Below are 14,420 nucleotides of genomic sequence, written 5' to 3'. Positions count from 1 at the left end.
TGCAATGACAACTAGAGATCATAGTTTGTTGTGCCATGCTTGATTAGCTATGAGTTATAATGGTTTACCTTGCATGCCAACATGCTATTAAAATGGTTGTGATGTGGTATGATAGGGTGGTATCCTCCTCTGAATGATTTAAGTGACTTGACTTGGCGCATGTTCACGCATGTAGTTGAAACAAAATCAACATAGCCTTCACGATATTTATGTTCATGGTGGATTATATCCTACTCATGCTTGCATTCGGTGTTGATTAATTTTAATGCATGTTCATGACTGTTGTCGCTCTCTAGCTGGTCACTTCCCAGTCTTTTGCTAGCCTTCACCTGTACTAAGCGGGAATACTGCTTGTACATCGAACTCCATAAACCCCAAAGTTATTCCATATGAGTCCACCATACCTACCCATATACGGTATCTACCTGCCGTTCCAAGTAAATTTGTATGTGCCAAACTCTAAACCTTCAAATAAATATCCTGTTTTGTATGCTCAAATAGCTCATGTATCAACTAGGGTTGTCTGTATATTCCATGTTAGGCGGGTTATTCTCAAGAGGAGTGGACTCCGCTCCTCACTCACGAGAAAGTGGCTGGTCACCGGGATTCCCAGTCCCATGCTTTATGCAAACTAAATCAAAATAATTGCAAACAAAACTCCCCCTGGGACTCTTGTTAGTTGGAGGCACTCATTGTTTCGAGCAAGCCATGGATTGATGCTTGTTGGTGGAAGGGGGAGTATAAACTTTACCATTCTGTTTGGGAACCGCCTATAATGTGTGTAGCATGGAAGATATTGCCATCTCTTGGTTGTTATGTCGACAATGAAAGTATACCGCTCAAAATTTTATCCATCTCTATTTCAAAACCGAGCTCTGGCACCTCTACAAATCACTGCTTCCCTCTACGAAGGGCCTATCTATTTACTTTCATGCTGAGTCATCATCCTCTTATTAAAAAGCACTAGTTGGAGAGCACCGCCGTCATTTGGTTTACATTGAGTATGACTTGACTGGATCTCTTTTACCATGAATTACAATGTCTAGTCAGTCCTTGGTCTTTAAAGGTGCTCTGCATTTATGTTTTGCGGTCTCAGAAAGGGCTAGCGAGATACCATCTTGTTATATCATATTATGATTGTTTTGAGAAAGTGTTGTCATCCGAGATTTATTATTATTGCTCGCTAGTTGATTATGCTATTGATATGAGTAAACTTGAGACCTAAGCGTTATTGCGAATGTGGTTAGTTATAATCTTTGCTGAAAACTTGAATGCGGGCTTTACATATTTACAACAACAAGAGCAAACAGAGTTTGTAAAAGTTTTTCTTTATCACTTTAAGTTTATCAACTGAATTTCTTGAGGACAAGCAAAGGTTTAAGCTTGGGGGAGTTGATACGTCTCTGTCGTATCTACTTTTCCAAACACTTTTGCCCTTTTTTTGGACTTTAACTTGCATGATTTGAATGGAACTAACCCGGACTGACGCTGTTTTCAGAAGAATTATCATGGTGCTATTTATGTGTAGAAACAAACGTTCTCGGAATGACCTGAAACTTCATAGAGCAACTTTTTGGAGAAATAAAAAATACCTGCAAAAGATGAAGGCCAGGGGGCCCATCGCCTGTCCACGAGGGTGGGGGCACGCCCCCTACCTCGTGGGCCCCCTGGAGCTCCTCTGACTCCAACTCCATATATTGTGTTTTGGGGAGAAAAAATGAGAGAGAAGAATTCATCGCGTTTTACGATACGGAGCCGCCGCCAAGCCCTAAAACCTCTTAGGAGGGCTGATCTGGAGTCCATTCGGGGCTCCGAAGAGGGGAATCCGTCGCTATCATCATCATCAACCATCCTCCATCACCAATTTCATGATGCTCACCGCCGTGCGTGAGTAATTCCATCGTAGACTTGCTGGACGGTGATGGGTGGGATGGGATCTATCATGTAATCGAGTTAGTTTTGCTAGGGTTTGATCCCTAGTATCCACTATGTTTTGAGATTGATGTTGCTATGACTTTGCTATGCTTAATGCTTGTCACTAGGGCCCGAGTGCCATGATTTCAGATCTGAATCCTATTATGTTTTCATCAATATATGAGAGTTCTTGATCCTATCTTGCAAGTTTATAGTCACCTATTATGTGTTATGATATGTTAACCCCAAAGTGACAATAATCGGGATACTTACCGGTGATGACCGTAGTTTGAGGAGTTCATGTATTCACTATGTGTTAATGCTTTGTTCCGGTACTCTATTAAAAGGAGGCCTTAATATCCCTTAGTTTCCGTAAGGACCCCGCTGCCACGGGAGGGTAGGACAAAAGATGTCATGCAAGTTCTTTTCCATAAGCACGTATGACTATATTCGGAATACATGCCTACATTACATTGATGAACTGGAGCTAGTTCTGTGTCACCCTAGGTCATGACTGTTACATGATGAACCGCATCCGGCATAATTCTCCATCACTGATCCATTGCCTATGAGCTTTCCATATATTGTTCTTCGCTTATTTACTTTTCCGTTGCTATTGCTATCATCACTACAAAATACCAAAAACATTACTTTTACTACTGTTACCTTTTGCTACCGTTACCACTACTATCATATTACTTTGCTACTAAATACTTTGCTGCAGATACTAAGTTTCCAGGTGTGCTTGAATTGACAACTCAGCTGCTAATACTTGAGAATATTCCTTGGCTCCCCTTGTGTCGAATCAATAAATTTGGGTCGAATACTCTACCCTCGAAAACTATTGCGATCCCCTATACTTGTGGGTTATCACACGCCGCTTCTTCAGAGTTTTCAATAATTTTTCTTCCTCCTTCTCTGAAAGGTTAGCACTAATAATAACAGGATATATCTTCTTTTCATCAAGATAAGCATATTTAAGAGTATCAGGCAATGGTTTAAGCTCAAACACGGGATCACCCTTGGGTGGAGGAGGATCCCCTAAGATTTCAACAGGCAAGTTGTGTTTCAGAATAGGTCCTTGTTTAAAGAACACTTCATCTATTTCCCTTCTTTCATTCATAAACATATCATTTTCATGGTCTAGCAAATATTGTTCTAAAGGATCACTTGGAGGTACGGCAATAGAAGCAAGACCAATAATTTCATCTTTACTAGGCAATCCCTCTTCACGGTGTTGTCTATGAAATTTAGAAAAGTTGAACTCATGAGACATATCACCTAAACCAATAGTAACAACATCCTTTTTGCACTCTATCCTAGCATTAATGGTGTTTAAGAAGGGTCTACCAATTATAATGGGACAAAAGCTATCTTGTGGGGAACCAAGAACAAGAAATTCAGTAGGATATTTAGTTTTCCCACACAAGACTTCAACATCTCTAACAATCCCAATTGGTGAAATAGTATCTCTATTGGCAAGTTTAATTGTGACATCAATATCTTCTAACTCGGCAGGTGCAATATCATGCATAATTTCTTTGTATAAGTCAATAGGTATTGCACTAGCACTAGCACCCATATCACACAAGCCATGATAACAATAATGTCCTATTTTAACAGAAATAACAGGCATGCCTACCACATGTCTATGTTTATCTTTAGCACAAGGTTTAGCAATTCTAGCAGTTTCATCACAGAAAAAAATAACATGCCCATCAATATTATCAACCAAGAGATCCTTAACAATAGCAATATTAGGTTCAAATTTAACTTGCTCAGGAGGTGTATAGGTTCTAATATTGCTTTTATGAACCACAGTTGAAGCTTTAACATGATCTTTTATCCTATCAGGAAAAGGTGGTTTCTCAACATAAGCAATAGGAACAATAGGATCATTATAAGTGATAGTCTTTTCTTCACTTTAATAGGCGCAACTACTTTTACTTCAATGGGAGGATTATATTTAAACCATTTTTCCTTAGGGAGATCAACATGAGTAGCAAAAGATTCACAGAAAGAAGCTACTATCTCAGAGTCAAGTCCATATTTAGTGCTAAATTTATGGAAAACATCGGTATCCGTAAAAGATTTAACACAATCAAACTTAGGTGTCATACCTGACTCCTTACCTTCGTCGAGATCCCAATCTTCAGAGTTGCGTTTAATTCTTTCCAATAAATCCCATTTGAATTCAATAGTCTTCATCATAAAAGTGCCAGCACAAGAAGTATCGAGCATGGTGTGATTGTTATCAGAAAGCTGAGCATAATTTTTTTGGATAATCATTTCTCTTGAGAGCTCATGATTGGGGCATGAATATAACATTGATTTAAGCCTCCCCCAAGCTTGAGCGATGCTTTCTCCTCCGCGAGGCCAAAAATTATATATATAATTACGATCACGATGAACAAGATGCATAGGATAAAACTTCTGATGAAATTCCAATTTCAATCGTTTGTAGCTCCATGATCCCATATCATCACATAGCCTAAACCATGTCAATGCATCTCCCTCCAAAGATAAAGGGAAGACCTTCTTCTTGATAACATCATCGGGCATACCTGCAAGCTTAAATAATCCACAAACTTCATCCACATATATTAGGTGCTCATCAGGATGTAATGTTCCATCTCCTGCAAAAAGATTAGCTAGCAGTTTTTCTATCATACCCGAAGGAATTTCAAAGTAGACATTTTCATTTTCAGTAGGTTCAGTAAGTTCAGTAGGTTGAGGAGAAACTCTTTGCTCTACTGGTCGGGGTGAAGATACCCCGAACAAGCCCCTCAGAGGATTACTTTCCATAGTAACAAGTGACAGTAAATTTCAGCACACTATATAAAATTTTCCTTACCAAATTCCACCAACCAAAGGCGCTTCACTCCCCGGAAACGGCGCCAGAAAAGAGTCTTGATGACCCACAAGTATAGGGGATCTATCATAGTCCTTTCGATAAGTAAGAGTGTCGAACCCAACGAGGAGCAGAAGGAATGATAAGCGGTTTTCAGCAAGGTATTCTCTGCAAGCACTGGAATTATAGGTAATAGATAGTTTTGTGATAAGATAATTTGTAACGAGCTACAAGTAACAAAAGTAAATAAAGTGCAGCAAGGTGGCCCAATCCTTTTTGTAGCAAAGGACAAGCCTGGACAAACTCTTATATAGAGAAAAGCGCTCCCGAGGACACATGGGAATTATCGTCAAGCTAGTTTTCATCATGTTCATATGATTCACGTTCGGTACTTTGATAATTTGGTATGTGGGTGGACCAGTGCTTGGGTACTATCCTTACTTGGACAAGCATCCCACTTATGATTAACCTCTATTGCAAGCATCCGCAACTACAACAAAAGTATTAAGGTAAACCTAACCATAGCATGAAACATATGGATCCAAATCAGCCCCTTACGAAGCAACGCATAAACTAGGGTTTAAGCTTCTGTCACTCTAGCAACCCATCATCTACTTATTACTTCCCAATGCCTTCCTCTAGGCCTAAATAATAGTGAAGTGTCATGTAGTCGACGTTCACATAACACCACTAGAGGAGAGACAACATACATCTCATCAAAATATCGAACGAATACCAAATTCACATGACTACAAATAGCAAGACTTCTCCCATGTCCTCAGGAACAAACATAACTACTCACAAAGCATATTCATGTTCATAATCAGAGGGGTATTAATATGCATATAGGATCTGGACATATGATCTTCCACCAAGTAAACCAACTAGCATCAACTACAAGGAGTAATCAACACTACTAGCAACCAACTGGTACCAATCCCAGACTTAGAGACAAGAATTGGATACAAGAGATGAACTAGGGTTTGAGAGGAGATGGTGCTGGTGAAGATGTTGTTGGAGATTGACCCCCTCCCGATGAGAGGATCGTTGGTGATGACGATGGTGATGATTTCCCCCTTCCGGAGGGAAGTTTCCCCGGCAGAACAGCTCTGCCAGAGCCCTAGATTGGTTCCGCCAAGGTTCCGCCTCGTGGCGGCGGAGTCTCATCCCGAAAGCTTGCTTATGATTTTTCCTCAACGAAAGACTCCATATAGCATAAGATGGGCATCGGAGGGCCACCAAGGGGCCCACGAGGCAGGGGCGCGCCCATGGGGGTAGGGCGTGCCCCCACCCTCCTGGCTGGTGAGTGGCCCCCCTCTGGTACTTCTTGCGGTTAGTATTTTTTATATATTCTGAAAATAACTTCCGTGAAGTTTCAGGACTTTTGGAGCTGTGTAGAATAGGTCTCTAATATTTGCTCCTTTTCCAGCCCAGAATCCCAGCTGCCGGCATTCTCCCTCTTTATGTAAACCTTGTAAAATAAGAGACAATAAACATAAGTATTGTGACATAATGTGTAATAACGGCCCATAATGTAATAAATATCGATATAAAAGCATGATGCAAAATGGACGTGTCAATGTAATATATTTCCATGTTTCTTACATGTTGAGATTTATTACATCTATTATTTGCAATTGAGATTTATTTTATCTCTTGCAAAGATAAATTTAGTACCTCTAGAGTACTGATTTGCGATTGGGAATTTTTTCTCTCACAAAACAATCCCATTGCGATTGAGATTAATTTTCTCTCACAAAATATTAATTCACTTTGCTGAATTATCTTGCAACTTGATACCACATCATCTCATTTAATTTGAGGTCTATACAATTCAAGTTCCCACTTGAGCATCAAGTTTACAACATCATTACTATTCATTACAATAGTAGTGTATTTCCGTTGAGTACGATGTATTCCGGAATGTATGTATCTCCATGTTCGCTACATGTCGAGATTAATACGTCTATTTTCAATTGAGATTTTCAATTTCTTGCAAATACATATGCAAAATTCAAGGTGTCATCCTTAGCAATTTGAGATTCACACTAATGATTTCGAGCCAGCTTCTTGAAATCTATTAATTTTCCAACATTAAGATGCATTTATATTATGCAATCTATAATATAAATAAATTACCGGTTTTTCACCGGGGATGATATGTTCTATGTGTTTACCACATTGACATTCTTCATGAACATGTCATAGCGGTCGAGATTGATTTCTCCCGCACAACAAACTTGTAAATTTTTGACAATAACATCTCCCTTATTATATTAGGAAAACAAAAGGTAATGAGTTGGATCTACTGCCCATGTGCAGATCATCTCCATTACTGTGAGATCTGTATGCTCTTCAATGTGTTATGTTCCCACAATTGAGGTTGAGCACTTTCAAATTATACACTTGAGTCAAAATTTTGCATTCTTGTTACAAAACCATGATGGTTTTTAATTTACTTCTTGTAAATTAATTATCTCTGGCTTGCCCCTATAAGTAATCGATGGCTAACAATTTGAGGCACTTGCCCTCAATGGCCACAACTTACATAAGCGGGTCATGGACATCAAGATCAGTCTTGCATCCCATGGGATAGCGCGTGCAATCCAAGCCACACCACCGGGACGTAAAGGACCTCAAGGGTAATGGTTTGAAACTCACTTCAAACCGTCAACCTGACACCATCAAGCTGCCGTGAGACCCTATAAGCAGGGAGAGCATGATGGTTGAATATGCATCAACCGACATGTTTGGAGACTATACGTTTAGTCCCTTGGTCTCCTTAGTGATCTATTTATTTATTTATGTCCATTTAAGATGTTCTAATAAGAACATGATTATTGTTGTCATCATATATTGTATATCACAATATATTGTATCAGCACTTTGATACAAATTCATTTGTATGTATTCTATATATCCAACAGTGATTTTCTTGAGAATCTTCATGTCTATATATAGATTTCTACGGGAGTCAATCCGATGAAAAATGATATGTGCCTTGTGGACATATGCACCACAAACTCTATACTCAGGGAAGTCCAATGTTTCCACTCTCATTGAGAGAAAGGAGATATTTTAAAATCGCTAGACGCGATGAGGTATTTGTTGGCTCAACTCGAGTCATATTTACTATCCCTATGGGTACTCGAGTAATGTAAGGATGCTTCATTGCTTCCCACGTTTAACTCGTACCCTACTAAGCTATAGAGATATTCGTCAAAATGGTTTCCATAGCAAAACTTATGCTGACAAGAAAGAGAAATACATCCTATTTACCATATGCAACGGATATGGCAAGCACATTCTCTATGTATCATCTGGATTGTACTACACATACTACAAAACCCGTAGCACATGTTGCGCCCAAGATAGTTTTCCAAATGTCTTGTACATGAAAATCTTGGCATACTAGCCTTGGTCATCGAGACATTGGGTTGAAAACCGAAACTATCAGCAATTCCAATAGTTTATGATTATTATGATGCTAAATTCGAACACCATTTGAATTTTATGTGCACTACAAGTGACACAAGGAAGCTAATTTTAAGGCTCGCACACCTTAAAGTCTATGCTGAACCACTCAGACTCCTTGAATGCATCAAGTTGAGGTAAGTGGCTCTTCCCATCCATTGACTAGACTATTCAGGTATTCCATGGTTCTAAAAGACATATCTACATGATGGTCTTAAGTGTGTGCTTTATTCACACGAAACCATTGGCTCATTATCCTGACATCGATTTCAAGCAAATCTAATGGATAACATTGTAGAATTCTCCTCGAGTGCCTTCTCTATGACCCTTGGATTGAAGTTTAGCAATTTGTCCTAATGTTTAGACTCAAAATGGTTTGGTAGAATCCTATCCAAAGAGTTAAGCTCATTGCATTATCTTTATTTTGGAATTGCAACTTGCCAACTTTACATTGGAGTCATGCAGTTTTACACGCTCATGACAGAACTGCATAATATTATTCCCCTCTATCTTTGATACGTGGAAATCTACCAAGTATTTCCTATCTGCGGCAATTCGGTTGCATACGGATATCACCACCCAACATACATCATTGGCCCTTTCAACATATAGTTGGGATCTATGTGAGGAATAACTGTATTTCCGTCAATACCTCAAGCCCCTCGCATGGGGAGTTATCCAAGGCCAGTATGCTAATTCAATGAGGAACATTTCCAGGCATTAGGGGGAGATTTCAAGTACCATAAAGAATGCCAGGAAATTAGTCGAATGTTCAACACATATTTTCCTCAAATCCACGTACTCAAAGATCTGAACCATGCATTCAGAAGATTTGCAACACATTGCAAATAACCTGCCAGATTCATTTACTAACTATAAAGGTGTCATACAATCCTACAATCCTGAAAAATATGTCGGAAAGAGTGGAGGTACCAACTAAAACCACTCAACTCCCCGTTTAAAGCAACAGGAGGAGAAGTACCGCAATAGTACATCAGGATTCAGCTTCTCGCATGCAAGGATATCAAGGCCCGTGAATTAGTAAATGCAAGTCAACTTCACGTTGATAGACACCTAATGGGTAGTATACACCCAGTGGACGGGAAACCTCCACCAACCCAGGTCATAGTGCACACAATGACCGGGACATCGGAATACCCGACTCAATCGCATTGGGAAATCGCGAGTAGTCACCATGGGTAATGTGACGCCCTCAATTCAACCATACACTAATCATACACGTAAATGTGTACGATCAAGATCAAGGACTCACGGGAAGATATCACAACACAACTCTAGACACAAAATAAAATAATACAAGCTTTATATTACAAGCCAGGGGCCTCGAGGGCTCGAATACATAAGCTCGAATACACAAGAGTCAGCGGAAGCAACAATATCTGAGTACAGACATTAGTTAGACAAGTTTGCCTTAAGAAGTCTAGCACAAAAACAACATCGATCGAAAAGGGAAGGCCTCCTGCCTGGGAGCCTCCTAACTACTCATGGTCGTCGACGGTCTTCACGTAGTAGTAGGCACCCTCGGGGTAGTAGTAATCATCAGTGGCGTTGTCTGGCTCCCGGGATCTGTCATCTGGTCGCAACAATCGAGTATGGGAGAAAAAAGAGGTAGCAAAGCAACCGTGAGTACTCATCCAAAGTACTCTCAAGCAAGGATCTACACTACATATGCATCGGTATCAATTAAATGGGATGTATCTGTGGACTGGACTGCAGAATGCCAGAAGAGAAGGGGAAAGCCTAGCCTATCGAAGACTAGCATCTTCAAGCATCTTCGGGCATCTAGAAGAGTACAGATCAACATAATGTAAAGTAGTAGTGTTATCAACCTCGGCCGGAGATCCTTTCTCGACTCCCTGCGAGAAAGAAATCCCAGAGCCATACTATCCATTTCTCATCACAAGTATCCAGTTCTAGTTGTATCAATCGGGATACAACACCAAGTGTCCGTTACCGTAGGACAAGCTATCGATAGATGTTTTCTTCCCTACAGGGGTGCACCAACTTACCCACCATGCTCGATTAACTCCGACCGGACACACATTCCTGGGTCATGCCTGGCCTCGGCCAAACAATACGTCCCAACCCGACCTAGGCTTAGTAGAGAGGTCAACACGCCGGACTAAACCTATGCCCCTAGGGGTCATGGGCCATCGCCCCGGGAACTCCTGCACGTTGCATGGGCGGCCGGTGAGCAGACCTAGCTACCTCCTTCAAAATGGCAGGTGCTTACGCAGTCCAACCCGACGCGCGCCACTCAGTCGCTGACGTCTATTAAGCTTCGGCTGATGTATACGACACAGAACGCCCATACTATGCCCAAGTGATGGTTAGTGCTATCAGGAAAGAGGGCCCCCGGATCAAATATCCAAACCATAGTGGATTAGGAGCACACGGTAACGAGCAGAGACTCACGATCGATGTGACCCCGCCGCCCCGTCTCGAGTACTTGCGGCACGGGCTAAGAATGCCCGGCCACGCCTCGTAAGTATCTCGCGGGCACCTTCTCGGTCAACCCGACTTCACATCACTCGCTATTAAGCTCGCGCGGGTACCCATCAGGGCCGACCCATCTTTAGTAACATGGTTTAGTGCAAAGTCATAGTAACCGTAGTAACTGTGTGTCTAACACCAAAGAGGAAACCCGAGGAATCACCCCCGGAGAATTCCACTCGCTGTTATCATCAAGGTGAACATAAGAGGATCCACCCTCGAGGTTCACACTTGAGGGGTTGCACGACAGAGCCATAACGGAAGTGGTTAAGGAGGAAATCACCCTCGATGACCTCGACCGTATAGCTACACTACAGAGATCTCATTAGGAGTGATGTAAGAGGTTCCACCCTCGGCACTCGATGGTAACTCTGTAGAGTTGTACAACTAGGGGGGTGATGGGCGGTGTCGGGGCCTGGATGTCGATCACGATGATCGAGTCATCAAACATAAAGAGAGGCAACTCGGACAAGGTGGGGTCACTGATGGATCTCTAACCAACCTATACTAAGTAGTTTAGGATAACCAGGTAAGGTATGAAAGCAGGTAACAAAAATAGGCTATGCATCAGAGTAGGATCACACATAAAGCAGTAGCAGTTCTAATGCAAGCATGAGAGGGAAAGAAATGGGCGATATCGGAATGCTCAAGGGGGGTTTGCTTGCGTGGTTGCTCTGGCAAGGAGGGGTCGTCGACACCGTAGTCGATCGAGGGTACCGGCAGCGGTCTCGGGGTCTACCGGAAAGAAGTAACGGAGGGGGAACACAATAAATAATAGAGCAAACAAAGCAACACAAAGCATAACATGGCAATGCGCGGTGCTAGAGGTGACCTAACGCAATATGAGGTGATACTGGTGATGGGGGAAAACATCCGGGAAAATATCCTCGGTGTTTCGCCTTTTCGGACAAATGAATCGAAAGGGGAAAGTTGCGTGTTCGCTATGCTAGGGATGCATGGTGGACGAACGAGATGCGTATCCGGATTAGTCTCGTCGTTCTGAGCAACTTTCATGTACAAACTTTTTCCATCCGAGCTACGGTTTATTTTATATAATTTTTCAAAGTTTTATTCATTTTCCGAAAATATTATTAATTCAAAATTAATAGATAAAATGCTATGGGTACCCAGGCCTGTGTACATACACAGAATGTACACAGAGGCTAACATGTGGGCCAGGGGACCCAGTTGACCAAGTCAACTGTTGACTAGTTAATTGTATGAATAGTGCGTGTGGGACCCACATGTCATTGACTACCTAACTAACTAACATATTATTTAGATTAGTTAGCTAATTAGATTACCTAACGCATGTTAATTAAGTAAATTTAATTAAGTTAATTAATTAATAAATAAATAAATTAATTTTTAATCTTTTTTTAAAAAAAGGCGTTTTGGGGCTGGGCCCATTCGGTAAACGGCACAAAGGCCTTAGCGGGGCGCTAACGGGCGCCGGGGCATCAGCTCGGCCTGTGTGGGCGAGGCGTCCGGGCGGTGGCCGGTGCGACCGACGACGGGCAGGGCTGGCGGGGGCGGCCAAGCACGGATGGCATCGGTGGAGGGCGGCCGGCAGAGGCGTCGAGCAGCAGCGGGAGTGGCCGAGCAGGTCACGGCCCGTGGCCCAGGAGGTGCGGGGCGGCGCGCAACGGCCAGGGGAGGCGCGCGTGTCTGCGACGATGAGCGCTCACGGGAGGGGAGGGGTGGCCGGCGACAAGCGCGGAGCGTCGAGCAGCGGCGCCCTGCAGGGGCGAGCGGAAGGCGGCGGCACAGCTAGGCATGCGGGCGGTGGCACAGCTAGGCATGCGGGCGGCGCTTGCGACGAGGCGCAAGGGCGCTGGTGGACGCGAGCGACGGGTCCGGCGAACTGCAGCAGCGCCAGGCACGGACGACGACGGGTGGCGGTGGTGGGTCAAGCGGGGCGCGGCGAGACGACGCGCGGAGGCAGGGGGTGGGCGCGCGCGAACGGGACGAGCGGTGGGCGCGGGAAGCCGGGCGAAGGGGGAGGCATCACTGTTGCGGAACGTAGCAGAAATTCAAAATTTTCCTACGTAACACCAAGATCTATCTATGGAGAGACCAACAACGAGTAGAAAGGGGAGTGCATCTACATACCCTTGTAGATCGCTAAGCGGAAGCGTTCAAGTGAACGGGGTTGATGGAGTCGTACTCGTCGTGATTCAGATCACCGATGATCCTAGTGCCGAACGGACGGCACCTCCGCGTTCAACACACGTACAGCTCGACGATGTCTCCCACGCCTTGATCCAGCAAGGAGAGAGGGAGAGGTTGAGGAAGACTCCATCCAGCAGCAGCACAACGGCGTGGTGGTGATGGAGGAGCGTGGCAATCCTCCATGATAAACATGATAAACATCACATGCAATCAAATAGTGACATGATATGGCCATCATCACTTTGCTCCTTTTGATCTCCATCTTCGGGGCTCCATGATCATCATCGTCACCGGCATGACACCATGATCTCCATCATCATGATCTCCATCATCGTGTCTTCATGAAGTTGCCTCGCCAACTATTACTTCTACTACTATGGCTAACGGTTAGCAATAAAGTAAAGTAATTACATGACGTTTAAGTTGACACGCAGGTCACAAATAAATAAAGACAACTCCTATGGCTCCTGCCGGTTGTCATACTCATCGACATGCAAGTCGTGATTCCTATTACAAGAACATGATCAATCTCATACATCACATATATCATTCATCACATCCTTTTTGGCCATATCACATCACATAGCATACCCTGCAAAAACAAGTTAGACGTCCTCTAATTGTTGTTTGCATGTTTTACGTGGCTGCTATGGGTTTCTAGCAAGAACGTTTCTTACCTACGCATGAACCACAATGTGATATGCCAATTGCTATTTACCCTTCATAAGGACCCTTTTCATCGAATCCGATCCGACTAAAGTGGGAGAGACAGACACCCGCCAGCCACCTTATGCAACTAGTGCATGTTTGTCGGTGGAACCGGTCTCACGTAAGCGTACGTGTAAGGCTGGTCCGGGCCGCTTCATCCCACGATGCCGCCGAATCAAGATAAGACTAGTAACGGCAAGCATATTGAACAATATCGACGCCCACAACTACTTTGTGTTCTACTCGTGCAAAGAATCTACGCAATAGACCTAGCTCATGATGCCACTGTTGGGGAACGTAGCAGAAATGCAAAATTTTCCTACGTAACACCAAGATCTATCTATGGAGAGACCAGCAACGAGTAGAAAGGGGAGTGCATCTACATACCCTTGTAGATCGCTAAGCGGAAGCGTTCAAGTGAACGGGGTTGATGGAGTCGTACTCGTCGTGATTCAGATCACCGATGATCCTAGTGCCGAACGGACGGCACCTCCGCGTTCAACACACGTACAGCTCGACGATGTCTCCCACGCCTTGATCCAGCAAGGAGAGAGGGAGAGGTTGAGTAAGACTCCATCCAGCAGCAACACAACGGCGTGGTGGTGATGGAGGAGCGTGGCAATCCTGCAGGGCTTCGCCAAGCACCTACGGGAGAGGAGGAGGTGTCACGGGAGGGAGGGAGGCGCCAAGGGCTCAGGTAGGTATGCCCTCCCTCCCCTCCAATGTATATAGGGGCAGGGGAGAGGGGGGAGGCGCAGCCTTGCCCCTTCCTCCAAGGAAGGGGTGC

The sequence above is a fragment of the Triticum dicoccoides genome, chromosome 5A, assembly GCF_002162155.2.
Source record: "Triticum dicoccoides isolate Atlit2015 ecotype Zavitan chromosome 5A, WEW_v2.0, whole genome shotgun sequence".
In the NCBI taxonomy this organism is placed as follows: Eukaryota; Viridiplantae; Streptophyta; class Magnoliopsida; order Poales; family Poaceae; genus Triticum; species Triticum dicoccoides.
This window is presented reverse-complemented; position numbering follows the sequence as displayed.